Source organism: Haemaphysalis longicornis, unplaced genomic scaffold, assembly GCF_048455015.1.
Source record: "Haemaphysalis longicornis isolate Haplotype H1 unplaced genomic scaffold, Haemaphysalis longicornis Haplotype H1 scaffold_14, whole genome shotgun sequence".
Classification (NCBI taxonomy): Eukaryota; Metazoa; Arthropoda; class Arachnida; order Ixodida; family Ixodidae; genus Haemaphysalis; species Haemaphysalis longicornis.
The window spans coordinates 14,038,745-14,065,730 of record NW_027526245.1 but is presented as its reverse complement, the minus strand read 5'-3'; positions in this window follow the sequence as shown (position 1 = coordinate 14,065,730).

Sequence of the window (26,986 nt, the reverse complement as noted above, 5' to 3'; positions counted from 1 at the left end):
GCCGTGGTCATCTCGCGAGCACGCAGAGGCTGGGCAACGTCGTGTTTACTAGACCGCGGCATGCAGGGGTGCGCGAATGCTTCCCTTTGTTCCATTTATATCCACAGTTTGCTATACTGTACGCGCAATAAATCAGCGAAGTAGTTTAATTTACTGGGATTTTCACTGTGGATACAAAAAATGCAAAAGCACTCAAGCTGATGCGCGGCGGCCTGATGCAACTCTGGCCGTTTTCTTTTTTTTTTTTTGAATAAAACTTGAAAATTGTCTCAGCTACCTACTACATGAATGGTCACTATCATTACGTCGGAGGCATGCATGCAGCATGCACGAAGCAATGCTCCGGCACTGTAGCCCATCACCAAGAGCGGTCAATGCACGCCTTCTATGTTTTGCTAATTGGTTTCGGTTTCAAACGACCGTACCAAAATGGCGGACCTAGTTACCGGAGTCGACGTGAGATGGCGGGGCGCATTTTGCATAGGGTCTATTGGTGATAAAAGGTCGGGTGTACAACCTGCTGGCGCGGCGAAGGCGAAATGTAGCCTCACAGGCAACCCCCATCAGGACAAAGCGCGCGTAGGGGGACACGCCACCTCAGTGGGTTGAGAACGTAATTAATGGCAAAAGCTGATAGCTGTCAACGCTTCAAACGTCCCCCTTTAGGCACTGTTAAACTTCATTCACACTGCTAACATACCGAATAAGTGACACTTACCGATTTTCCATGCTGCTGGGACGTCTGATAACCACGCACGGTACGGCCCAACAGTGTGTGTGACTGCGGCGTCGTCTGTTGGTCCCGCAGTCCCAAAGAAATGCCCGCCAGGTGGTGCATCGGTCGCCAGAAAATGGCCAACCCAGCAAAATTCTTGTCTATAAAAAATGAGTGCATTGCAACTTCGTTGCATTATTACAGACTTTGACAACCTGACTAAAATGCTAAAAATTTGCTCACCCAGCTGCACGGCTATATTTTCAAAGTTCTAAAGGGGAAGTATTGCCGGTCATGGTGCAGTGCCTTCCAAGGTGTGCTGAATGAGCAGTAGCCATTATTTAATTACCTTTACCCAATTAGCTTACAATGCAGAATGCATAGACCACGCTCCAAATGTTTCTCTAAAATTTTAAGCTATTTTCTTCCCAAGGTGTTGACAGTGCCCTTTCCCTCACACTATCCTCCATGCCAATTAGATCTATCAACATACACGCAATTCACAGGTGGGCTAAATTTAAATTTAAGTGGATCGCTATTCCTGAACCTGTTAAGCAAAAAGTCGATAGCGACCGTGAAGTGTATTACAATAACATTTTAGAAGCTTCAGGTAGCATGAAAACACATTGAAAACCTGTAGCATGAAAACCCATCACTGAGCAGGCAGCAGCTGTTCCTTGCAACAACTCCAAGAACCACATTTCCGCGACACATCACTTCCTTAAACTGTGGGTCCTGACAGGGAGCAACAAGTGGTCCAGCATCTTGTGCAATGGACAAACAAGGGCACCTTGTAGGCTTTTGAGGTTTTTCAGATTTATATCCTTTTCCGCCAACCAGTTTTCAGGTAATGCTGTGGAAAGGACTACAGGCCCTCCGTACAGCAAAAAAAGCGTAGTTCAGCAGCTTTCGAGTGATCCAGTTCTGGAAGACTTTGTGGCCTCCTATTGAAGTCACACGGAACAAATTCAGCTAATTCAAAGTTTCCTTCTGAAACCTCATTTGTTACAAGTGTCCACAGGTATTGTCGTGGCTCCCGAAACCACAGAGCAAGTAGTTTGCGCATAACACCAAGACAAACATGTTGCATGTAATCAAGGGGAACGTTCTCAATAAGGTCTATAGGTATACCCGCGTGCTGTTCTTCCTGTGCCTTGTCACGAAAGCTCTGATCTGTACGTAACTCCTGTCTGATATCTGGGTAACACACCATGTTCTCATGTTTGCCTTTCACAATGCACTTTGAGCAGCAGAAGTAGTCTGGATGGCCTTTTGTGCACAAAACAAACGCTTTAGCAGGAGCATCACATACTAATGCATGCAGCATCATAAAAAGGGGTTTGTGATCTAACAGTTATGCCATCACCAAACAACACTTTCATTTCATCAACAAAACCTGACAGCGAATCATTCGCGTCACTGGGCTTGCTACGGCCGAAGAAGCACTCACAACAAATAGCTCCTTCTCAACATTGTTCACATGGCCAAGAGTGACCCAAAAGGTAGTTCTGGTGCTGTTACATATTTCCAGGCCGTCTATATTGAAGGAAAGGCTGAGTTCTGCACGGAGCTCTGGACAATCCTGAAGTATTTTGCACAGTCCTGCTTTTACACTGAAGTGCTGGTACAGTTGACAGCTTTATTACAGCAAACACGGGTGCGAGTGCCGCTCAATACATGCAGAGCACTCTGGTGAGAGGATGGCGTGCTCTCGCAGTTTGCGCGGTTGGCGGATGCACTCCCTGAAACGCCTTATCGCATGCCTGCCTGCTGCATCAGTTAGTCACGGAGGATAACATTTTTTTATCACCCAATTAGGAAGCGAAAAGAAAACGTTTTAATCCGGTCGCGCCGTTTCGCGCTTGATAAAAAGCCCTTCATTGGCACATGAATTATCTGGAATCATGCCCAGGTATCCAACGTAGCTACTGCAGCAGCGCAATCAACCGTTGCCGGGGGTGGATCCGCCAAATGTACGAGCTGCGACAGTTTGCCATCCCATCACTAGACCTCTCTGCATGTACTGAGAGACACAGGCTCCCGTGTTTACTGTACAAGGTGTTGCGACGATAATTGGAACACTTTAAAAAATTTTCCTGAGCAAACCACCGCTCTGTTCGCACTGAAACTTGCCACGAAGGTCGCATTTTGTGGTCTATTTTGTTTTATACCGGGAACAACGACGCTACTTACCTTTGTATTCTGAAAATAAATAAAAACGATTTTAGCTTACGGCAAACTGGCGGCTGATTTGGACGTGCGAGCCAGCGCAAGTTGATGTTGGAACAACGGAACCACCGGGGGTATGCAGAGCGAAACGCACGTTTGGGATTCACGGTAGGAAGGAGCCAAATGGAGCAGCAGACGATTAGAAAATGCACCTAGGAAGGAGCTAGCAGACGATCAGAAAACCCTGTTTTCGGGCTCGCACGTCCAAATCAGCGCCATTTTTCCACAGGTGAAAATCGTTTTTATTTATTTTCAGGATAAACAGGTGAGTACCGTCGTTGTTCACGGTGTCAAACAAAATAGACCACAAAATGCGACCTTAGTGTGAAGTTCGAGAGCGAACCGAGTGGCGGTTCGCTCAAGAAAAATTTTTAAAGTGTTCCAAACATCGTTGCAACACCCAGTATGAAGCTTTCGAGTGTACTTTCCCGCTGAATGTTGCGAAGTACCACTGGACCTTGGTGTGTGCAGCAGGGCTCTTCCAGACGATGGCAGTGAAGAAAAACACGTGTGGCTGCGCAACACACCAAGCAGTGATGTAACTGCGGCAAGGGTCGATTTAGAGTTTACCGCCCTCTCCTGCAGTTTGTGCCGAAACGCCAACGTGGTGTCTCCATCGTCTTCGTTAACACAACTGTGGTCTGACAACTCGTGATCTCCGCTGGACAGGGGCCGCGCAACGCGACTCTCGATGTGTCGGCGGTTTATTACAGACACAGCAGTATGTCACGAACTTTGCTGCTGGTGGTTGCTCGGACTGTGATTACGCCTACAACTCGAGCGTGTGCTAGCATCTAATTAAGTTGCTTCTAAACAAAGCCCACGTTGTTGCGATGTCGACGGCTTGGGCACAAAGTCGATTTGCGCGCTGCCAACTAACGCGCAAAATGCATCGACGTGGCGCTTCCGTTCCCGCCTGAGCTGCCGCTCGCTGCTTTCTAACACTTGGAATCCAGTAAAATTATACAGAGAGCTCACGTTTGTTATTTGCACCCAAGACAGGTACTTACCTCAGTTACAGTGTACTAGAACTGTACCTCAGTGTGTGGCGGCCATTTTTCTCAAGGCCGACTGGCTCGTCTTCAAACTTTCAACTTGGCTTGACTAGAATAAGTACTTGCGCATGGTGGCCAGCAACAAAATAGAAGTGCTGAAAAATTGTTTCACACAGAACGCATGCACGTACTGAACATTTTCTCTTTTGCATCATTTTTAATTTTAAAATTTGCAGAAGATGTTTGTATTCTTCTGAATGTTGAAAAGGTACCCAGCCAGTAAATTAGAAGCGCTATTTTTTTACCTGTATTACAAACAAACAATGTGGACGAGAACGCTAATCACTATCTGTGTGAAATACCTGCGCGTGAAAACTATATTAGCGAGCGTTCCCATTGTCTTCTAGTGACCAAAATTAGCACATCCTGAGAAAGTCCTCAAATAAACGTTTATAGGACACCAAGCGCACTGACGTACTAAAGATGTCCTTAGGACATAGCAAAATCAGTGAGGACGTTTGGACCTTTTGAGGACGTCCTGAGGACATTGTGTGTTGTCTGGGTAGAACCTATGCGAGCTCTTCTCCGAAAGAACCAACCATTCATTTGGACTGATGCGGTAGACGCCAGTTTCGCCAAAATAAAGTTGCTGCTCTCGTCCAGCCAAGTTCTGCAGATGTTCGATACGTCCCTTCCGGTCGTAGTGTCCACTGATGCGTCCTACTGCAGACTGGGTGCTGTTCTCCAGCAGGTCGATGGCCACAGGTTGCGAACTGTTTCCTTTGCTTCGCGAACGCTTTCACTTGCGGAGAGGAAATACGGAGTGGGAGAGCATGAAGCGCTTGCGTGCTTTTGGGCATGTGAGCACTGGCATACGTAGGTACTTGTGGGGACGGCATTTCACGTTGCGCACAGACCACCAAGCCTTGGTCTCTCTCCTCTCCTCGCAAGGCACTGGCCGCCGCCCCCTTCGCATCGCACGCTGGTCGGAACGGCAGCTTCGCTACAACTATACTGTAGAGTATCGGAAAGGGTCCGAAAACCAGGTGACGGATGCCCTTTCCCGCCTTCCAGTTCCGTCTCCGCAGGAAGATGCTTCATTCGAGGAGGTTGTGTCCTTTGTCGAATTACCTTGCCTCACCAAGGAGCAGTTTCAACAGGCCGTTCGTGAAGACTGCATGTTGAAGCAAGTCGCGACTTATGTCGCCACATCTTGACCTGTACATAAGACTCTCTGAAGTTAACTTCAGCCTTTCTTCTTGGTGCGCGGAGAATTGTCGGTCGTTGACGACTTGCTTTTGAGCGGAGAACGAATCGTCGTTCCTTTGTCTCTCACGCCGCAAGTAATCGCTCCTGCCCACGAAGCTCACCCGGTATCCTAGGTATTCAATGGCGTGGAATGCATGCAGGCAACGAAGTGTGCGCCGCCATATCTGTGGCCAAGCGTCTGTTGCTACACTCTACACTTTTTTCCCTCCCATATACTCCCTAGAGGTTCTTTTTCGCCTGTCCTCTAGTGGTCCTCCTTGTAGGAGTTTTTTTACTACATGGAACAGGGAGGTTTTGTTTACCTCCTCAAAACAGGGAGTTTTTAGGTTATAGAAAGGAGGTATTTAGGGAGTGTTAAGAAATGTTCGGGAGAATTTAAGGAGGTCAAAATGGAGTATTCTTTACTTCCTGAAGGGCGTTTTTAAGTGATGTTTATGGAATTTTTAGGCGGTTGAATAGGAGCCTATTATGGCTCCCTTTGGAAGTACTAATGTTAGTTTAGGGGCGTTTTTAGGAGGTTCAAGGGAAACATTTACTTCTTTTGAATGGAGTTTGACGAAAGCTTGGGGAGTTTTGTAGGCCTTCCGAAAGGAGGTTTTCAAGGCCACAAGGGAGAATTTCTAGTTCCCTGCGGGAGTACTGATTTCACACGGTTTTTCTCGATTTCAGGTTTATTTCAAACGAACTATCGCAGACAAGTTTACATGGTACATGGTGTACACAAGGAGGTTCCGAAATAAATACTTATGGCGACCTCATATTAGAAATCACAAATGGTACATTGCTAAATAACACGCCAGTTAGGAATTGAAGACAGCAATACGATGCTAGTTGAACCAAACGTAGAAACAATATTACTACAAGAACTGGAAATACGCGAAAAACAAAGATAGGCACAAACACAACCGCATGGTAAGTGAAATCATTATAGAATACTAGAGGATCGAGAACGCGTCAGTACTTATCAGAACTTATCAGTACGCATCAGCGCTCAGTACACAGTGAAAAAAATGGCTGCAGTGGTTTACAACAACAACAAAAAAAAATTCAGTAGGCGGTGAAATGAGCTAGAGCTGTCTGCTAGTTGAACAAATTGTAGAAACAATAATAATACAAGAACTGGAAATACTTGAAAAACAGATAGGCATAAACACAACCGCATGGTAAATGAAATCATTATATAATACTAGATGATCGAGAACCCGTCAGTATTTATCAGAACTTATCAGTACACATCTGTACTAAGTACACAAAGTGAAGAAAAAATGGTTGAAGTGGTTTACAACAACAAAACAATTTTTCAATTTGTCGTGAAATAAGCGAGAGCTGTGCAACGATTTGATATTGAAAGGTAACAAGCATTTTGTAGGTGGTAAAGGCACAAGAGATAAATGATGTAGGAGACAGACTGGAGTGAGATGGCTATGGATAAATGAGTAATATAAAGAACGAAAAATATGCTGCGGAAAATACCAGTGCGTTTTGATAAAGACACAAATGCGTCAAGAACAAGAAAAGTGACCGAGTCTGACGGGTTAATTGCAATGATATAGAACAGAATGGGTGGTATCGCGACAGCTTCTTTAGACTGAGAACAAAAAGCCATGAAATTCGTGTTTTTCGGATACTTTTTAGTTGATTCATTTCGCAGCAGTTGCCAATATTATTTAGATAATTGTTACAAGTTAAATTAGTTTGGTAATATTATTGCCTCACTGAAAGATAGCTGTATTATGAGCATACAGAACGGCCCATCAAATATCCCCTTTTCAGTAAAAAAAAGAAAAAAGAAAAAGTCAGAAATATAATACGGAATTCTTTTTGACTACTATCCAATGATTACAGGATTGAAAACAAATATTAGTGAGCGATATTGATGGGATAAAAGTTAATTAGTTCTAAATCCTTCACACGTGGTTTGGCGCAGGCAAGGTCCAAAAAGCCATGTTCCACAAACGTTAGAGCTCCGTGTGCCTTCTTGGGATATTGAATGTTGAAAATCCAGAACGATGCAAACAGACTACACAGTCCTCCCAGTAAAGATGATGCAGTCAAGACACGCTGGCCATCGATGTGGAGGCTAACTTCCCCGTTCACGGAATGCAGGCAGGGAGTCAGAGGAACATCTTCCTGAAAAAGCAAAAAAGAAAAAAAATGCCCCACACGTAAAATTCAAATCAGACACTATGGTTAAATGAACTTAATAATTCGGTACAGTAATAAATTTGTAAGGCCAGGTTCCCTGCGAATTCCAGTACCTAAATTAGGAATGCAAAGGCTTCATAAAACCAAGTGCCAGTACATTAACCGTCGTGGCTTTTGCAGCAATAAAAAAGATATTACTTCCGCACAATATACTCGAGCACAACTTTAAATGACAGTGAAGATAAAATACAAGTCTCTGTAGGTTGATAGATTAGTTTTTGTTTTTGACTGAAAAACACTTTGGTATTGCATGATTTTGTTAACTGCTGTTTCTTGCTTTAAGATGCCAGCTTGCATCTATTCAAGTGAGTGGGCACACAGTTAAAGATGCAAACCCTTACACTGCCTCTCCCCTACCATGGTGGCTCACTTTCATAGAAAAAGTGGAGCTTTTGCGAGCTGGACGGCTGTTGCAAGCCGTCGCAATACTCACTTCTGCTGGAGGGGCCAACTTGGTTTCCGAATGCTGCCTTGCCTTGTACAGCACAGCCTATCCTGCCTTAAGATCTATGAAGTCATTCAACTCGATCATGTATCAGGATCTGCAGAAGAAAATCGTGTCAGCAAATAATGAATTCATGCCGGACAGGCACCCACTGTTTCAGTTATACTTGCAGATACCTCCACCTATTTCCCTCCTGGTGTTACATCCAAAGCTAATTTGTTACGGCTTGTCTCATCAAGTATGGTCATTTGTCATAACACAGCTATTCATACAGGAAAGTCCTTCACTGGGTCAGAAAACACTTTCTTTTTTTACAGTAGTAATAAACTAGGCGACTCAGTCATCCGTATTCTGACACCTTAATATTCTGTGTCACCGAGCTGACAAGCGTGATTGGTGCATAAGGTCATTTGTAGCCGCAACCGTTACTACAGCCTTGTTAGCTAACGTAAACCTCGTTCTTGGCACCAAATTACTTGTGATTGCATGGCAACAAAAAAAACAGCTGAAATCGAAACGCTATTCTCGCAAACTTACCAACGCTGCATGCCACACACACCTGCCTTAGTTAATTTACCGTGATTGTACAAGTTTCCGTCACGTAAAACCACAGTGCACTTTTTGGAGCTGCAAGCCCCGTGTCAAAATCGGGTGTCAGATGAATCGAGTAATTTTTGTGTATGGTCTTATTATTGATTATGACAAATTTATTACCAACAAAAGAAGAGTGTGTGCATTGTTCTTGTAAAAAAATGATATCCTTTTTTATACCCGGCAGACTTGTGTCATGCTACGGCAAACTCTGTTCTCTTCCATGAGGGCATGAATTTGTGTTTTTAATTACGTGGCCTTAGCTGGCGACTGACGGGCCCCGATTGTATACAGACCCCTCATTATCATCCGAATAGGAATAAAAACATTTCGGTTTCGAACCACGTCGCCGTCGTGGTCCACACTATATGCATTTAATCGTTCGATAGGCTCATAGCATCTTTTACGCATGTCACCGTTTCCTCAATAGGGTACGCTGTTAGATGTGAAGAGTCGACTCAAGCGAGCAAACAACCCCACCGAATCTACAGGGCACATTTTTCGAAGGGGGTGGCAGTCTGATCTGCGGCTTTCGCCGACCAGAGCGCTAAGAATGAGTCAGAGCCTTGAACGAAAACAACACAAAGACTTATATTTGGACAGGCAAGCCATCAGGAGCGTTAACAAATAGATATTACAAAGTAGAGCAGTTAACTAAAAAGAACACGAGCAGTTCGATGCATATGAGAGACAGAGTCTTACAATATTCACCGACCGGGCCCGACGATGCACCGTTGTCGGAGGCGATTCGGCTACCTGAGTAACCGTCACGTTGCTTTGAAACGACGCCGCGCGCGACAAACGATTTCATATCGAATGCCCTGTCACAAACCGGCCTACAAAAGAATGCGAATGCATATCCCAAAAGCCACAAACAAGTACAATAAAACGAGTGTGCGCTTTTTTCTTTGCCCGTGCGTGTACGTGCTGTGTGCGGCACGGGTACTTCGCAGTTAACCCTATCCAAACGTTTGACAAACGCATCGACTGATGAAAGAGCACTTACCAGCGAGCTGTCCACAGCTGTCGCCGTATCCAAATGTTGTTAGCGGCCGTTCGTCGTGTGACAGGGGCACATAAAAATCTTTCCACCAAATGGCACTACTAGTCCTTCTCAAATAAGAAAAAATGATGGCCCAAGGCGAGGCGCTTGAAGCTCCGGCCGCACCAAGTCACCGGCCGCGCTGCATTGATAGCACGGAGGCTGTTTACATCCGGGCAGCAAGTCGTGCCGCCAGGGCAAGTTGAGTCGCTGCAGTCGGGTGCGTTGGCGCGCTGGCACGAGAATTTAAATTGTCTATATATGCGCAAGCAAGCGAAGCAGATGAACATTGCAATTGTTTGCAACGGCGAGAACTGCCTCTTTGTTAGCAGCAGAGTTTGACAACACCTACCGCCAAAATAAACAGATTGAAACAACACGGCCGCGCTGTCTGCTTGAGATCGCGCTGGCTGAAGCATCTATACGGGTATACGTACGGTATCGGTTTTGTAGCTGCATGCAACTGTCACGTCCTGCTTTCTCGTTCTAATTAGCATTAGTCCATGGTTGAAGTGCTGACACACGGAAACAACACAAGACTAACATGGCGACCGCCCGCTTGAGATGATTACCCCAGATGGGGAGTTTATTGTGGACGTGGTTGTTTACAAGGGACCGAACGCCATCTCACAAATGGTGTTATGTCGTTCTAAATCCTCCCTTTTGCTACACGGATGGGCAACGGTACTACCATGGAGGTTCGTCCACTTGTTTAGACCAGTCCTAGGGAGTACATTTTTTGCTATAAGTACTTTTCAGGGCACATTACTTGATTAAAACTCCATTTCCGGCTAGTTTGCGTTTACAGTGTAGGCGACGTTGTGCGCACGGCCCGCAGATCAGGCACCCCTCTGCTCCTCCATGCAACCCTGTGAGTGCGCCCGTGGCCTCCGCGATCGGCTACCTTTCACCTGCATTACCGCACACCAATGCAGGTGAAAGGTAGAAGTAGTTACTGGTGCCATTAGGGTAGTTACTGGTGCTTTGAATTTTTGACGTAGACTATGCCCGGGGTGATGCATAAGTGAATTCATTGCACAGCAGTATTCTTTTTTGTAGTCACGCATGGTTCCAAAACACAACACGTTTTCCGGTTTTATTCCTGAAAATCTCGTACATGTTGTTTTGAACGCACGGAACGCATATTCCGTGCGTTCCAAGCAAGAACCAAATTATGGGAATTCAACCGACCGAAATCCTACCATTAGTAAACACGAAAATACCCCCTATGTCGTTTCCTTTTTTCTCCTTTAAACGTGCGGTCTTTGACAGATAAAGTAGATGACATGGCAACACTACTTGAAACGTTTGGCGTAACTTTTACCGCGATACGATTAACAGAGACGTCGTATAGTTCAGCATCTGAAGTGTATACTGTCCAAATGGCTGTCGGTATTTCTTCCGCAATAGGCAGGGTAAACGTGCTGGTGCCGTTTATTGGCATGCATGCTTGCATATACAAACGTACAGAGATACTTCCAGTCTACCATAAATGGACGTGGTCTAAGTAGTGTTATAAAATCTTTACCCGAGTTACGATTGGTATAGTTCTCCACTTGATGTGTTTATTCACTAATATCCCGAACAACTTACCTACAGCCGATGTTGTGCATGCAGATATTAGTGATCAGCTTAACTGCTCACCGAAAAAAATAATGCCCTTAATATGTCATGAGAACAAATTAGCAAATCTAGAAATTCAGAAACAGTCTTTCGAAAAAAATACACATGTAGAGTCGATAGCGATATGAAAGGCATCGCGGAATATCATGACTTTTTCACTCACGGCAAATAATTTGGTAGCGTGATTGCAGTAGGTTCTTGAAACCCCGAAGCATATATTAAATAAAACACAAAAACGATTGATTCGTACCCGTGGAAGCCTAACAGATTATTTGACTATCGTAGTCGCCTGCCTATAAACAATACACGAGAGCTTATCGATATTACGCTGTTTTCGCGCACGCACGCAACACACGCACACGCACATGCACACGCACACACAACAGATACCCAGAGCGTTCGAAACAACTTAGATGGCAAAAAAAAACATATTTTCGTGCAGCGATATCGCGCGAAAATGCTGTAACAGCGAAAAAAGAATTCAGCACGCTGGCATTCACTCTGCCCGAGATGACAGAACCCTGGGCTATGACATTCGCCTTTCAAGCAAACGACCACTAAAGCTGCGTGCAAAGGCAATCGCGGGTGTTAAATCACGTACGTTAAATAAATTTGTACTTGTAGGATCGAGTCAAAATACATAGACCACATATTGAGAGTTTTATATCCCGAAGACGCGACAACGAAGGCTGATTTACAACTCAAAGCGCAGGCAGCGTTGGCCAGACGAGCCTCGCTTCATGATGATGATGATGATGATGATTAAAGGCCTCCCCTTTGAATCGGGGTGACGGCGTGCGCCATCTAGCCTATCTTAGTAGTTTGAATTTAAATTTAGTCCCTCAACTCGGATTTCTTTTTAATTCTGCCCTGCCGCTACCCCTGGCTGGGATGTTATTTTATCGACTTCCCTGCTTTTTTTCCACCAATACTCTAGCCGCTGCTTAGTAATACGTACTGCTGACGAGTTAATGCTTCCATCAATTGCGAAGCCCAGTGCCTCAGGAAGTAGGACTTTCCCCCCAATTCTATCCGGCTGAATCTTTTGGCATCCTATTACTATGTGGTCGATTGTTCCTTTATCCCTGCCATATACAACACATGTCTCATCCTGGGACGAATATTTGCTCATGTAGGTTCGAGTTCTCAAGCAGCCAGCCCGCGCCTCAAAGAGCAACGCACTACCTTTATTGTTGTCATAAAAGTTCTCTTTCCGGATCTCTTTTTTGCTTGCTTTGTAGATTCCCAGCGATCCCTTCTTTTCCATCCTCTCTTTCCACATGAGCGTCTCTGTTTCCTTCACTTGCTTTTTAACTGCCCCCCCTTGTTTATTTGCCGCGGTCAAGGTATATTTAGTCGCCAGCTTTCGCGTCCTCTTTCGCCATTGGGTGTCCACACTTTTAAGGTACATGTACCTGTGCACTCTGGCTGCCCAGTTCTTCTCATCTAAACGTCTAAGCCGCTCCTCAAAACGTATCTTACTTTGCGCTTCCCTCGCCTCAAATGAAGCCCAACCCTAATCGCCTTGTACCGCCTCATTTGTAGTCTTACTGTGAGCTCCCAGTGCTAATCTGCCGACTGCTTTTTGGTTAACCTCCAGTCCCGACAGGATATCGGACTTTAGGCATAATACGGCATTAGAGAACGTGAGCGCCGGCACCATTACCCCTTTCCAGATGCCTCACACTACCTCGTACTTATTGTATCCCCAAAGTGCTCTATGTTTCATTACTGCTGCATTTCGTCTCCCTTTCAGTTTGAGGTGTTCTTCATGGGCATTCAGGTAGCCTTTTCCTTCATTAAGCCAGATCCCCAAGTATTTGTACTTATTTACTAATGGTATGGCTTCCTGTTGAATTCTTATTGGTGCTGTATGAGCTTCCTCGTTGAACACCATGACTCCAGATTTCTGCGGGTTAAAATGTAGGCCTAGGTACGTTGCCTCATCCCCACAAATGTCGGCCAGTTTTTGAAGGTCTTCCGCATTATCTGCCAGCAACACTATATCGTCCGCGTACATCAATCCCGGAATCCGTTGCTCCACCAACTCTCCATTGCTTCGGTACGACAAGTCAAAGCCTAATCCACTCTGCTCCAATCGTCTTTCCATTCCTCTAATGTACAGTGTGAACAGCAATGGCGAAAGGGGGCACCCCTGTTTTAAACCTCTTCGAATGTACACGGGCTCTGTGCCTGTACGTCCTTCCCATGTAATATGCGCCTTGTTATCCTCATATATTGCCCTTAGCAGCCCAACAAATTCTGACCCAATCCCCTCTTCTTCCAGTATATGCCACAGCAATCCCCTATCTACGTTGTCATAGGCTCCCTTTATGTCCAGAAACAGTAGCCATGTTGGTCTGCCCTGTGCTGCCGAAATTTCGATGGTCTGGGTTATTACGAAAATATTGTCTTCTAAGCGTCGACCCGGCCTAAATCCATTTTGCAGTTCCCCTAAAATACCGTTACTTTCCACCCACTTCAACAACTCGACTTTGATGGCTTGTATAGCTAATCTATAGAGCACTGACGTGACTGTAATCGGCCTGTAAGAGCTCGCCTTGTCCTTCTCTCTCTTGCATTTATAAATCAAACTCATTCTGCTTTCGCGCCATTGCGTGGGAATCCTCTCGGATTTTATAGCGCGCTCAATGGCTCTATACAAAGTGCGTCTTTCCCGCTGGTCCCAAATGGCTGATAATCTCTATTGGGATACCATCCGGTCCTGTTGCCGTACTTTTGGGAACACTGTGTTCTGCCTTTTTCCAATCCAAAAATTCGATATTGAATTTTTTTTCTGCCGCTCTTCTTAGGCTTAGGCTAACGCCGCTCTTCTTAGGCTTAGGCTTAGCTAACCTTAGGCTAACGGCGCCGCCTCGCGGCGTGTGTCGGAGTTAGCAAAATTACGCCGCTCCCCTTGCTTCCGCGCCAAATGGAACGGCCGGAGCAACGGCGCGCCGCCGGCAGCAAATCTCGGAGGCCACGGTGCGCCGTCACTCGTTACGTCGGGGTCCGCGGGATGGCGGCACTTGTCCGTGCTAAGCACGACTGTGAAACACATGACTCTGTTTCACGTTACGAGCTCTACGCTGAACACTAAGTATTGCGTCGAGTTCACTGTGAGTGCAATTAATAACATCTCTGTTGGCGCCACAGTTTAGAATCGGATTGGAACGGAGCAGATGACGCACGCCGGTGCCTTTTTTTTTCTACGGCGTGCGGCCGCAGTGGCCCAGGCTGCGCCGTGTCCGTGGCGCATCGGCCATGCCTGTGGCTGTTTCCAGTGTTGCCAAGCGAAGAAATCGACCGCTAAACTTTTCAACAAATACCGTCTATAGTTCGGGCAAATGCTCGACTAAGAGAACGATTCTGGTGGCCAGGCATGGATAGCCAGGTGGAACTTTCCATCCAGAACTGCAGAATATGTCAGATGGCTGACAAAAGTGCGACGACTGCTGCTACTCCCTTGCAGCCAGTACCCTTGCCAGAACTCCCATGGGAGAAGCTGGCCGTTGAAGTCGTCGGCCCCCTGCAGAGAGCACCGCACGACTGCAGATACGCCATTACACTCATCGACTACTTTTCGAAATGGCCAGAAGTTCAATTCTGCAGTGAAGTGTCATCCCGCACCGTCATAAACTTTTTTGCTTTCCGTGTTCTCCCGTGAGGGTTACCCGGACGTGATAGTATGCGACAATGAGCCCCAGTTCGCCTCTGTGGAGTTCACAATGCTTCTCAATGATCGCGCCATTCGCCTCGTGCACTCTTCCGTTTAGTACCCTCAAGCGAACGAACTTGTAGAGTGGTTCAACCGTGTCTTCAAGGATTTCGTGCAGGTTGCAATGTTAGAGCAGCGTCCCCGGTAACAGACTACTTGGCTATATATCGCTGCACGCCACGTGCCACTACGGGGGTTGCACCATCCGTTCTACTACACGGGCGGCTACAGAGAACACGTCTTGACGTTGTGGGCCACCCATCGCCAACCTTCTTCAGCGATCCTGCTTCCGAACTCTATCGTCTACGCCAACGCGTGAAGAGCAAACAAGGGTTCAGCAAAAAGTACACAGACCGTCGCAGGGCCGCGAAGAAGACAACAGTGTCCGTTGGTGATTTTGTACGAATTAAGAAACCCGAAATATCCGTCAAGGGCGACCTCGCGTTTAGCCACCCACAGAAGGTTGTCCACCAACAAGGCCCATCAACGTTCCAGCTTGACGATGGACGAACTTGGAACGCTTCGAAGTTATCTAAGGTACCTGCACCATCAGCCGCGTGGAATCCGCATCATAACGCTGCCTCCGAACCTGCAACCCCGCCTTCGGCACCTGAGCGACCCGAGGATCGCTCCTACGCCCACGCTACAAGCTTCAGCGCCAGCTGCGTCGAAGCACCCAGTACATCAACGTCGGGTCCAGCCACCGAGGAACAGAAGACCTCCGGATCGGTATATGGGGACCGTGTGTAGCTGGTGTGTGTGTGTAGACTGGTGCAGTGACACAACGTGAGTGTTACCTGGACTTTGTGCAGACGTTTCAGTGGTTCTGCAAGTGTTTTTTTTTTTTTTTTTGGGGGGGGGGGGGGGGTTCCTGAATTGGTTCGTTATGTAGCAGTCGGCGAATGTATGCTGCATAGTTGTACATCAGGCATTATTGTGAAGCGCACATGCCATGTGTGGTTGTAAATATTTGTAAATATTGTGTATTTTCGTACTAATACTAATCCACTAACAATTGCTAGCATTGTTCTTTTAAAGAGACCCTGCAGCACTTACCATAGACTACTCGGTATGTATTTTGGGGTAAAGTCTATTGCCCCTGTTTCGTGTTTGCGCGACCGCCGCTGATAGTGAAGCCAAGCCTTGACGAGAAGAACCCTTCGGTTTATTCGGCGGACAGTTTTATGGCATACATTGGGAAAGGGCGGAGTGCACAGCGAGCATGCGCCGCCGCGATGCGATGACAAGAACATTCCACACGCGCGGGTGGGCTGGCGCGCTTGCCGCGGCTATCACACGCGATACATCTTCCCCTCAATAAACAAAGCAATAACGACCGTGCACAACAACCCACTTGATTACTTTCAAGAGCACCAATAGAAGATCTCATGTCAGACCTCCGAATAAACAAAGTAATAACGTACATGCACAAGAACACACCACTTGATCACTTTCAAGAGCACTGATTGAAGTGTTCATCATAAGTCAGGCGTCGAGGGGGTCTTCGCGGGCGCGTTGATCCTCTCACCGGTGCGCTCACTGCGCACCCTCACTGTTGAGCCTGCTGTGGTGTAGTGCAGCTGTGTTGGTATCCGGTCGTCGCCCGCTTCGTCGTCGGAGTCGTCGTCATCGGACGTGTCAGGAACGAAAGGTTCTGTCGTCTTCAGCCGGTTTCGGCGAAGAACTTTCCCGTCCTCGGTGACGACACGGTACGACCGAGGCTGCACTGCACGGATCACTTTTGCTTTCCTTGCCCACGTGCCATCACGAATTCTAACTACTTCCCCCTCTCCCAAGGGCACCAGGGAACGTCTGGGCTGTTCTTGTTGTTGATGTTTTCGCATAGTAATGCGAGGCTGTTCACTGAAGTCGGGCAGAGGGGTCCGGAGCCGTCGGCCTTGGAGATAGCTCGCCGGGCGAATTGCCATCTTCCAAAGGACAGGATCTGTAACTGAGCAATCCCAGCCAGAAGTCATCGCTGCCTTCAGTAGTTTTCTTTAGGATCCGCTTAACTACCTGCACGCCCTTTTCTGCAAGGCACGAGGAAACCGGGGGCTAGAGGTGGAATGTGTGAAATCATATCTCTCTGAGAAGAGCGTAAATTCCCCACTGGCGAACCGTGGTCCGTTATCAGTGCATACCTCCACTGGTATCCCGTATCTGGCAAACATAGCGCTAAGCTTCTCGATGACTGTAGCCGTGCATGTGTCACGGAGCAATTCCACCTCTGGGAAACAGGAAAACGCGTCACACGCGCACAGGTACGCTTTGCCACCGTGGTCGAAGATGTCCACCCCGACTGTTCGGGCACGGGACGAATCAAAAGTGGCTCACTTTGTTGTTTATACACATGCGTCTGACACACTGCGCATTTCCTGACCAGGTTATCAATGTCCGTCCCGAGGCCTGCCCAGAAAGCTAAGCGGCGGGACCGTGCCTTGCATTTATTTATTTCCAAATGGCCATCGTGAATTCTGCGCAAAACTTCGGCGCGCATACTGGCTGGGATAACAACCTTGCATCCATTCAAAAGCACGCCGCTAACTGTCGACAGCTCCGCTTCAAACGGTTTTAGCAGGCCTGTAACGGGTTTGTTGGTCTGAAGACATTCCATGACATTTTTCAAGTAGCCGTCCTCGCTTGTCCCTTGTATCAGGTTGCGCCATGTTGCCTCGCTTACAAGTGCTGAAATGCTACTTACAGCATGAACTTCGACGTCCTGCTCAGCGTCGTCCTTTCGGGGCCGGCCAACGGGCGCCCGTGACAGCATATCAGCCAATATAGCAAGGACTTTCCGGGCACAAACTGCAGGGTGAAATCGTATTTGAGTAGACGAAGAAAGAAGCGTTGCAACCTTGGCGCCATGTCCCCAATCGCTTTCTGAGATATTCTTATCAGTGGGCGGTGGTCCGTTTCAAGCAACACTTTGCGGCCGTACACGAAATGGTGGAATTTCTCGCATCCGTATACCACTGCCATGGCTTCCTTTTCGATCTGGGAATATCGTTTCTGAACACTCGTCAGTACCTGTGACGCATAAGCAACTGGTTTCCACCCGTCCGCGTGCCGTTGCAGTAGGGCCGTGCCGATGCCGTCTTACGACGCATCTGAGCTTATCTTCGTGTCTCGATTGGGGTCGAAGATAGCTAGAACGGGCTGCTCACTCAGCGCGCCACAGACGAGATGCCATTCTTTCGCGTGGTTGGCAGTCCACTCAAAGACGTTGTCCTTTTAAATGCAGAGCATTTCTTTAACTCACGATGTCACCCGTTCTAGGCGTCCGTAGTAGTCCGCACCCTTCCCCCTACACTATATAAAAAAATAATACTTACCGGCGCCTGGTTTCGATCCCACGACGGAACGCAAGGTACATGGTGCTCTACCCACTGCGCCACAAAGCCGACACAGAATGGAAGGCTACGAACGCGCCTTATATCCTTGACTCATTCAAACTACGTCAAGAAGCTGCTGATACAACGCATTCACTACCACCAACTCCCCAAACACTAAACGTTAACGCAATACACCCACCCCCTATGCGACGCATTTACTCGAGTCCCCCTCGCGGGGAGATGGGCCCAATTTTTTTTTGATGCATAGCATCTGATTCACTCGCCTTGTCCCTCCGGCGTCGTCGTCGTTGTTGTCGTCGTCGTTGTCCACCCCTCCCCCATTCTCCTCGCCGCGCCAGCTGCGCTCTCCGCCGCTCACCCCCTCTCCTCTCCGATAGCGAACACTCTCTCGCGAGGGGCATTGGATTGGATTGGATTGGATTGGATTGGGTTAAAGTGGATTGTGTTGCGTCATAGCCGCGGCACGTTGCGTCATAGCCGCGGCAGACGCGCTGGGGCCTGCGCATGTGCAGTACTCTCTTCCGCGGTTTCCTCACCTTCGGGTGCGCTGCGCATATAACCGGTGTGCCGTTCTCCGGCGAAGCAACATCCACGCTTTGCTCAAACACCTAGAGTCCACGCCGCTTTACAAGTACCCCAACGTCGTCATCGACTGGGACCGGCTTACGCAGTCCCCTCAACGTTATGCGCGCTATAAAACGCGGTCCCTTCGCCGCTCCGCCTATGCGTCGCATCTACACAGGGGTTCCCGCGAGGGGAGGTGGGAGTTTTTTTATTAGCTCCCGGAGAAGTTTTGTTTTTTCGGCCAACGCTGGTATAAACTTCGCAAAGTAGTTAACGACTCCTAGCATTCTTTGTACGGCGTGCTTATCGGTTGGGGGCGGTATTCGCAGTACCGAAGAAACAGATGCAGGGCTCGGGCGTATTCCTTGCGCCGATATTACGTCACCCAAAAAAGAAATTTCCGTTACCCCTATTGCGCACTTCTCCGGGTTGAACGTTAATCCCGCTGTGCGTGCGGACTGCATGACTGCTCGTAGCCTGTCGTCGTGCTCTTTTCTTGTGCTACCCCATACCAGGATATCATCCACGTACACTCAGGTTCCCGGGATGGCATCGAAGATTTCGCTAATGCACTTCTGAAACACCTCCGAGGTTGACGCTATTCCGAAAGGAAGCCTGAGGAATCTATAGCGTCCAAAGGGGGCGGCAAACGTGCATATTCTGGATGTTTCCTCATCAAGTGGAATCTGATGGAACCCAGAGCTGGCGTCTAGGCGAGAGAAAAATTTTGCTCCTGCAAGCTCTGCCTCAATGTCTTCACGGCGCGGCATCTCGTAATGCTGGCGCTTCAAACACTGGTTAATTTTTCTGGGATCCAGACATACGCGCAGTTTACCGTCCTTCTTTGTGGTGATCACCAAAGGGCTTACCCAGTCTGTTGGCTCTTCCACCTTGGTAATGATGTCGGCCCTCTGCATCCGGTCGAGCTCAGCTCGCAGTGGTCCCTTCAGAGCCAAGGGGACTCGTCCGGCGACCTGCACTGTGGGAACGCTGTTCGGTTGCAGTACCATTTTATAGCGTCGTCGAATGCAGCCAATACCCGTGAAGACATCGTTGTATTCCTGCGCCACTTGTTCGCTGGTGTTCGTCGTAATTTCGCTGGCGCACCTTGTGAACAGTCCAAGAAGTTCACTCGCACGCAGACCAAGAATCGCTTGCCGCCCTTTTTTCAGAACAAAAAACGGGACGTTGACAGTCCTTCTGCCGAGGCTGACCTTTAGCGTCGTAATCCCAAGGTGCTTTATGGCTGCTCCCCCGTAAGAACGTAGCATTGCGTCGCTGGGTGCTAGCTGCGCTTTCGGGTTGAGCTTGCGATACGTGCTGTACGGCAAAAGGTTTGCTTGCGCGCCTGTGTCTATCTTAAAGGTCAGGTCACCGTTCGCCACTTGTGCTTGAACGATCCAATCCCGCTGATTTATCACGCTGTCAATCGAAACGTCTAGAATCTCGAAGTCCTCCTCACTGCTCTGAACCTCTGCTACTTCTTTTGCGCTCTTGCATCTTGCCGCAAAATGATTTTTTCCTCCGCACCTTCGGCAAGTGCGCCCGAACGCCGGGCAATTTCGTGGACCATGTTGCCGCCCACACCTACGGCACCGGAAGGTCGTATGCTGCTCCTCATCGGTTTTCTTCACCCGGTCGACCTGTCGTTGCTCCCGTCGCCACACCTCGTGCTGCGCCGCCGACAATACTGGCGCCTTGCATACTTGCTCGCCTTTGGTTAGCGTTAATTCGTTATCACGCAGCAGTTTCTCCCGGACTTTCTCGCTGTTCGTTCCGTAAACGACTTGGTCCCTAATCATTGAGTCTGCCATTACACCAAAGTTACAGGACCGGGACAGCTTCCTCAGGTCCCGAATGAACTGTTACTGTTCCGAAGGCTAACCGTCAGCTTGAACTCGTTGTCGGAACAGGTAACGCTCGTGCACTTCGTTCTGCTGGGCTGCGCAGTATTCATCAAACTTCTTCACCACCGTGACATAATCCTCTTTGCTCTCACCTTCGAGGAAAGTGAAGTTGTTGAAAACCTCCAAGGCGGCGTCGCCGGCCAGGCTCAGCAGTAGGGCCGTCTGCGTTGCGCTTCCACAGGGCTCGGGGCCGGTTTCTGAGGCGGTGAGGAAGAATTCAAACTTCTGTTTAAATAGCTGCCAATGCTTACTGATGTCGCCGTCGAAGCGTATCGGTTCGGGGGGCTTCAAAAATTCCATACTGCTGGTCGCTGCTTCTTGCCGTTCAGCTCGACGTAGCTTCTCACCCCACTTCTGGCACCATGTTTCGTGTTTGCGCGACCGCCGCTGATAGTGAAGCCAAGCCTTGACGAGAAGAACCCTTCGGTTTATTCGGCGGACAGTTTTATGGCATACATTGAGAAAGGGCGGAGTGCACAGCGAGCATGCGCCGCCGCGATGCGATGACAAGAACATTCCACACGCGCGGGTGGGCTGGCGCGCTTGCCGCGGCTATCACTCCGCGGCTATCACCCCCAGCAATCTCCTCCCGCACGAATTATGAAAAATTGGGCCCATCTCCCCACGAGGGGGGACTCGAGTAAATGCGTCGCGTAGAGGGTGGGTGTATTGCGTTAACGTTAGTGTTTGGGGGGTGGTGGTGGGGTGGTAGTGAATGTGTTAACTATTATGGCTTATTACTATTAATTATGATTATTTCTTTCATATATTAATTATTACTTTCATGATTTTGCGACTCGAGTCCCCCCTCGTGGAGAGATGGGCCCAATTTTTCTTTTTTTTTGTGACGCAAGAAGTGAAGGCAAGGGGTAGGTTGTTGTAAGTCGTTATTTATTTATTTGTTGCTGTTGTCGTTGTATTGGACGCTGAGAACGACGGCTTTGTGGTCGCTAAAGTGTACTGTTAAGGGGTCTTTAAAGGAGCCATGAAGAAAAACAAAAGTTTGTTTTATTCGAAAGATTAAGTGTTTCATAGTACCCTAAGCGCTTTCCCGGAAGCAAATGATGCTTAATTCACTGAGAAATAAGGCAATTTAAGCCAAAATTTTAAATCTCCCGCTAAATTGCACATTTCGTGACGTGAACAATGGCGTCATGCGAGCCGGTCCATGAAACAGATACTTAGTATGTCGACTCCATATAGCACCCACACGCGGGAATCAAACAGGAACCGGAACTCGTGCCGAAACCGAGACGGCGGTCATTTTAAAAATACTAGTAAAACCTAGTGCACCCGCCGCCCTAGTCATGGAATCGCCTGATCCGGAGAACAAAATTCTCGCCGAGAAGCTCGGACTTGCATTTAACAACCTCACACCACTTGAACGCTCAATGCTTCTATGTGCACGAGCGGCAGGAGTTGTGGGATACGCGGATGGACCGAAAAGCGACCATTCCGCGATAGCCACAACCACGGACGTGGCCACAACAGACGAACGCCCTGCCGTCGGCACCGCTGCCTCGTCAGCCCCGTCGCGACGGACGAATACGGACTGGTACGTATGTGCCGTATTTTTATTACGGTCAATAATAGTTCAATTTCAGTAGCTGTATCGCTTATGCCAGTTGGCCGGTGTCGTGTATGGAAAGCCGTTCGCGCGATCTCTCTGCTTCGACCAGAAAGATACGAGCGTCAATGCGCGGTGTGTACGGCATTTTTTTCCCCCAAGGTCAGAGCGCTTTGACGGCGATTTGACGAAGTTGGCGACGAGCGCCAGCATGTCACTTCCTCGGAAATGAAGCGAGCACACTCGTACTTCATTTAGCTTTCTTTCTCCTCCGTTTGCAAAGTTCACAAAACAATGCCACTTGCTTCGCCGAGGCTCGTCGTTGGGCAGCACATGAAAGGAGATCTCCTCACCGGCGGGGATGTCGCACTCCCTCGACGATTTGCCCGTACTACATGGGCATTTCAAAACGTAGCAACGAAATTTCATTGTAAAGTACTCGAACAAACTGAAGTTTTCAGTGGTTGTAAACTGGAAACTAGCTCCTAACAATAGCAGCAAGCCAACACCATTCCGAAACTGCGACGACTGTCACAATCTCGTCGCTGCTTTCTGTTCCTTACTCCCCTCGTTTCTATTTTTACCTTTGCTGGTTGGCGATATGACGGCCAACCTCCTGTGAAGGGATTACGATACCAAGCAAGGTCGCGGCTGTGCGTGCTGGGACGGTTCGTTGGCCCCGAAGAGCCTCGAACCCGAAAATTCGTCTGCGCGACGGTGGCGACGGCGAGATGTCGAGTTCGGCTGGCGGTAGTTTCGTACGCATTGGGGCACACGCTTGCGTGTTTATTCGGAACTTCAACCGTTTACTCCACCGTTCTTAGTGTCATAAAAGGAATGTGCAGTACGTTTAACGGGCACATGTAGCTCACTATGCAAACTGGTAAGCCCTGCCTATTGCGTTGCTTTTGCCGGCCTCCGCCAATCGCAGAGCATTATCGTGTGACATCATATGTGTTCTGTTGCGGGAAATGAGCTGGTGGGTCGCATGGTCATTCCCTTTTAAATGCGGAGCATTTCTTAGGCTCGCCTGGTCCTCCGTCGTTGATGGCGGCGCCGTCCACACGCTCACTGCGCATGCGCAACTCTCCTCCTTACACCCACAGCTCCGCGATACTACACTATAAAAAAAGAAATACTTTGCGGCGCCCGGTTTCGATCCCACGACTCTCTGGCCGCAACGGGAGGTACGCGGTACTCTTCCCACTACGCTACAAATCCGGGACAGGAGCAAGTGCTACGAACGCGCCTTATGTCCTTGACTCATTCAAACTACGCCAAGAAGCTACTGATACAACGAAGGCACGCGAAGATGAACGTCAACGGAAACGACGAACTGAAAACTTTAGAGGGGGATGCTGAATCTCCCGTGGGAAAGCTGTGGCGGGAAGCGCCACGCGCCTTGCAGCTCAACCAGCCCCGTCCGCAGCGCCTCTGATACTGATTGTGGCAGGATGCCCCTAGGGATTGGCCAACCAAAGAATCCATCACGAGATAGGTTCGCGTTCAACCACCATCGTCATCTTCCCGTAGGGTAATCGCCGAAGAAGAAGTAGAACGAGAGAGAGAGAGAGACAACCTTTAATAGAAAAGGATGACCACTGGTCACGATGGGGGAAAGGAATGGGGAGGGAGGGTAAGAGAAAATAAACAAATTAATGCTGGTCGTTCTGAGTAGAGTCAATAACTGGGCCAGTTCTTGGAACCTGCAATTCATGGGCCAGTTCATGGTGATCGCAATGGGGTTTGTGCACATACACCAGTTCGTTCGGGGGAGGACCCGCTCAAACAACCCGTGCCAGACCACTTTTAATTGAATAAACCGCTATTTCATATAATAGTTGTGCATCAGTTTGTTGTGGATCGGGATGGGGTTGGGGAGATTGAAATGTACGGTGCGTGGCGAAAGCTGGGCACCACCAAACTAGGTGTGTGAGGTCTGATGGAGTGGTGGTACGGCAGTAAGGACATCGAGGGGGCAGGTGAGGGGTATACCACTTGCGAAGTTGAGCGGCCATATGAGCCGCCTGGTCAAAGCTGCGAAGAGGAGGGCGTGTACATTGCTCTCAGCCGGTGCACCAATGTCAACAACCTTTACCTCACCAAAGCTGACGGAGACTACCGATTCTACCACAGAGACAACATCGACAAGAACATGATGGACGAGTTTCGGCGCCTCGAGAACCACCGCCTACTCACCGTAACACAACAGCACTTGCGTGCCTTTGCCACCGGTGTGGACCCGGACGCGGAATTCCCTCTGGCGCTAGTAAAAACCAGATCACTCAACATAACGGCAACACAATGGAACCACACGAAACCGCCACGATGCTTCGCATCCTCATCAGGGTTCCCCACGGGAAGATGGTGTAATTTTTTTTCCTAATTATGTAGCTTATTTGAGCGAAGCGAGCGAAGTTCGTGTTAAAAGTGGTGTCAGTATGGTTCTAACGAGGTAATCTTTCGAATGAACCAAACTTGTGTTTTATCTTCATGGCTCCTTTAAGCATTCTGAACTTGCCGTGGATCAAACTGTTGATAGCAGATGCCGTCGCGCCGACATGCGTCGGAAGGTTCACAGAATTACGCTCGGACAGTGTCTTTTCTTGTGTGGAACGTAGCTTGTTCGAACGGGGCCAGTCGGCTGTGCGATGTCGTCTCACGTACGCTGGAACTGTACGCAGGTACCATCGGCGTACACCAAGCATAACCAAGCGGTCACAGGTCAACACTACTCGAGAGCGGCTATTTTGCTGCGGTCTGGAAAGGCTGGCTGGGTCCCCACGCAATACATAATCACAAGCAACTTTCTCACGTTTTCAGATAGGGCTTCTAACAATATGAACTCCGGTTTATCTACGTTGTCGGCCCGAGAAAATCGGAGCTTCGTCACGCTTACGGATACGCGACTCCATGTACGCAGTCAGTATATTAGAGAGTTTTAGCATAGCGTGCTCCGTCCGCTAACGCTACGGCGGCGGGTAGCCTTGCGCGACTGGGGAGAGCCAATTCGTCGCGGTGGGGTGGATTAGTTCCGCGCGGCCTGCCTTCGCCATGCCCGCTCTTTCCCTCCGCTGCCGCTGAGGGGCAACCTCCTCGCACTCCCCGCGCGCGCATATGCGCAGTCCGGTCCCGCTACCCGCTAACCTTAGCGTAGCGTACGGGAGCGTATAACCGGAGCACGCTATGCTGTTTTAGCATAGCGTGCTCAGCATAGCGTCCTCCGTCCGCTAACGCTACGGCGGCGGGTAGCGGGGCGCGACTGGGGAGAGCAAATTCGTCACGGTGGGGTGGATTAGTTCCGCGCGGCCTGCCTTCGCCATGCCCGCTCTTTCCCTCCGCTGAGGGGCAACCTCCTCGCACTCCCCGCGCGCGCATGCGCAGTCCGATCCCGCTACCCGCTAATCTTAGCGTAGCGTACGGGAGCCGCTATGCTAAAACTCTCTATTATCTCTATGATGTACGCGATACGGCAGCTGGCAGCAGCAGCAGCATCGCCGGCTGCTCCCGCAAGAACAAAAATTGTTTGTTTAGAAAAGTTTTAGCAGTTCAATGGTGCGTTATTTTGTAGAGCAAATAAAAAAAAATGTGTATTTCGGACTACACTATACAAAATAATGACAACTAATAATGTTATGACGTCATTAATACGTCACGCGGGGCAGCAGCCGTTGCTAGGGGCAACATTTTTATATACTTTTTCAGTTCCGTATCTCCCCGCCGCGGCACCTGACGTTCAGGAACGGTGGACGAGCACTACTGCGCATGCGCCAACTAGACATCAAAAAACAAAGAAAGCGACTTTTTTTTGCCGGATGTGACGTCATGGTTTAAGAAAAATGGCAGCTGTTGCGCGGTCATTTCGCTGCGCTCTTGTCGTAATTTTTGCCTGCCGTTGCAGCGGTGCATAGGTGTTTGGCTTACGATTGTGATGAAGGTGCTCTCGAAGAACTTCTGGAGAGCACTTACGGTGGTGTGCAGCGTGTGATCTGGACGCTGAGTGTGTGCGACTGCCTAATTTTCGCGTAGTACGTTGCGACGGTGACGACGGGCGCTCTGCATCAGTTCTGCCGCCTCGATTTACGATAGTGATGAGTGCGTTCCCGTCGAACTTCTGCACTGTGTTTTATTAGAGCGCCGTGTTGAGGCCGCTGGGCTTTTCGCCGCCTACGTGCCGTGGCGAGAGGCAGCAACGCCGGTCAGACGAGGGCACTGTGATGGCGCATGACCACTCCCATCGTAACCAAGCTAGCCACTGCAAACGTAGACCACAGGGCTGTTTTTTTGTCCCAGTACAACGGAGTTAACCTGTGCGAAGGTGCATTAACTACCATAATCTGTCTGCTAATCACTTTGTTGGTCTGAATAAGCCAGCTGATAATAGGACATGCAGCCCGGTGGGAAGTAGGTCTGCGCACAGGACAAAGGTTTTTTTTTTTTGTTGTTGTTACTGGCTGTAGGAACCAAGCCTTAATAATACACATCCAGGCCTCAAGTAGTGAATGAGGAAATATGAACTAGTTGCACTTAGCCCTGGTGCCACGAATTTTTTTGTTCGTGGGCACTCTCGTTACCGTTTTTAAAATTATCCCTTCTAAGGCACTGTGATGGAACATACCCGCGAAGGGGACTGACGCCGTATTCTACGCGAGAAAGACGAAGTGCAAGGCCAAGCGCCTGCTGAGGAGTTGGAAGAAGAGGTGAAGGAGGCACGGGGGCAGAGAGCGAGACCCCAGCCAGGGAACGAGGCGGACTGAACGGGG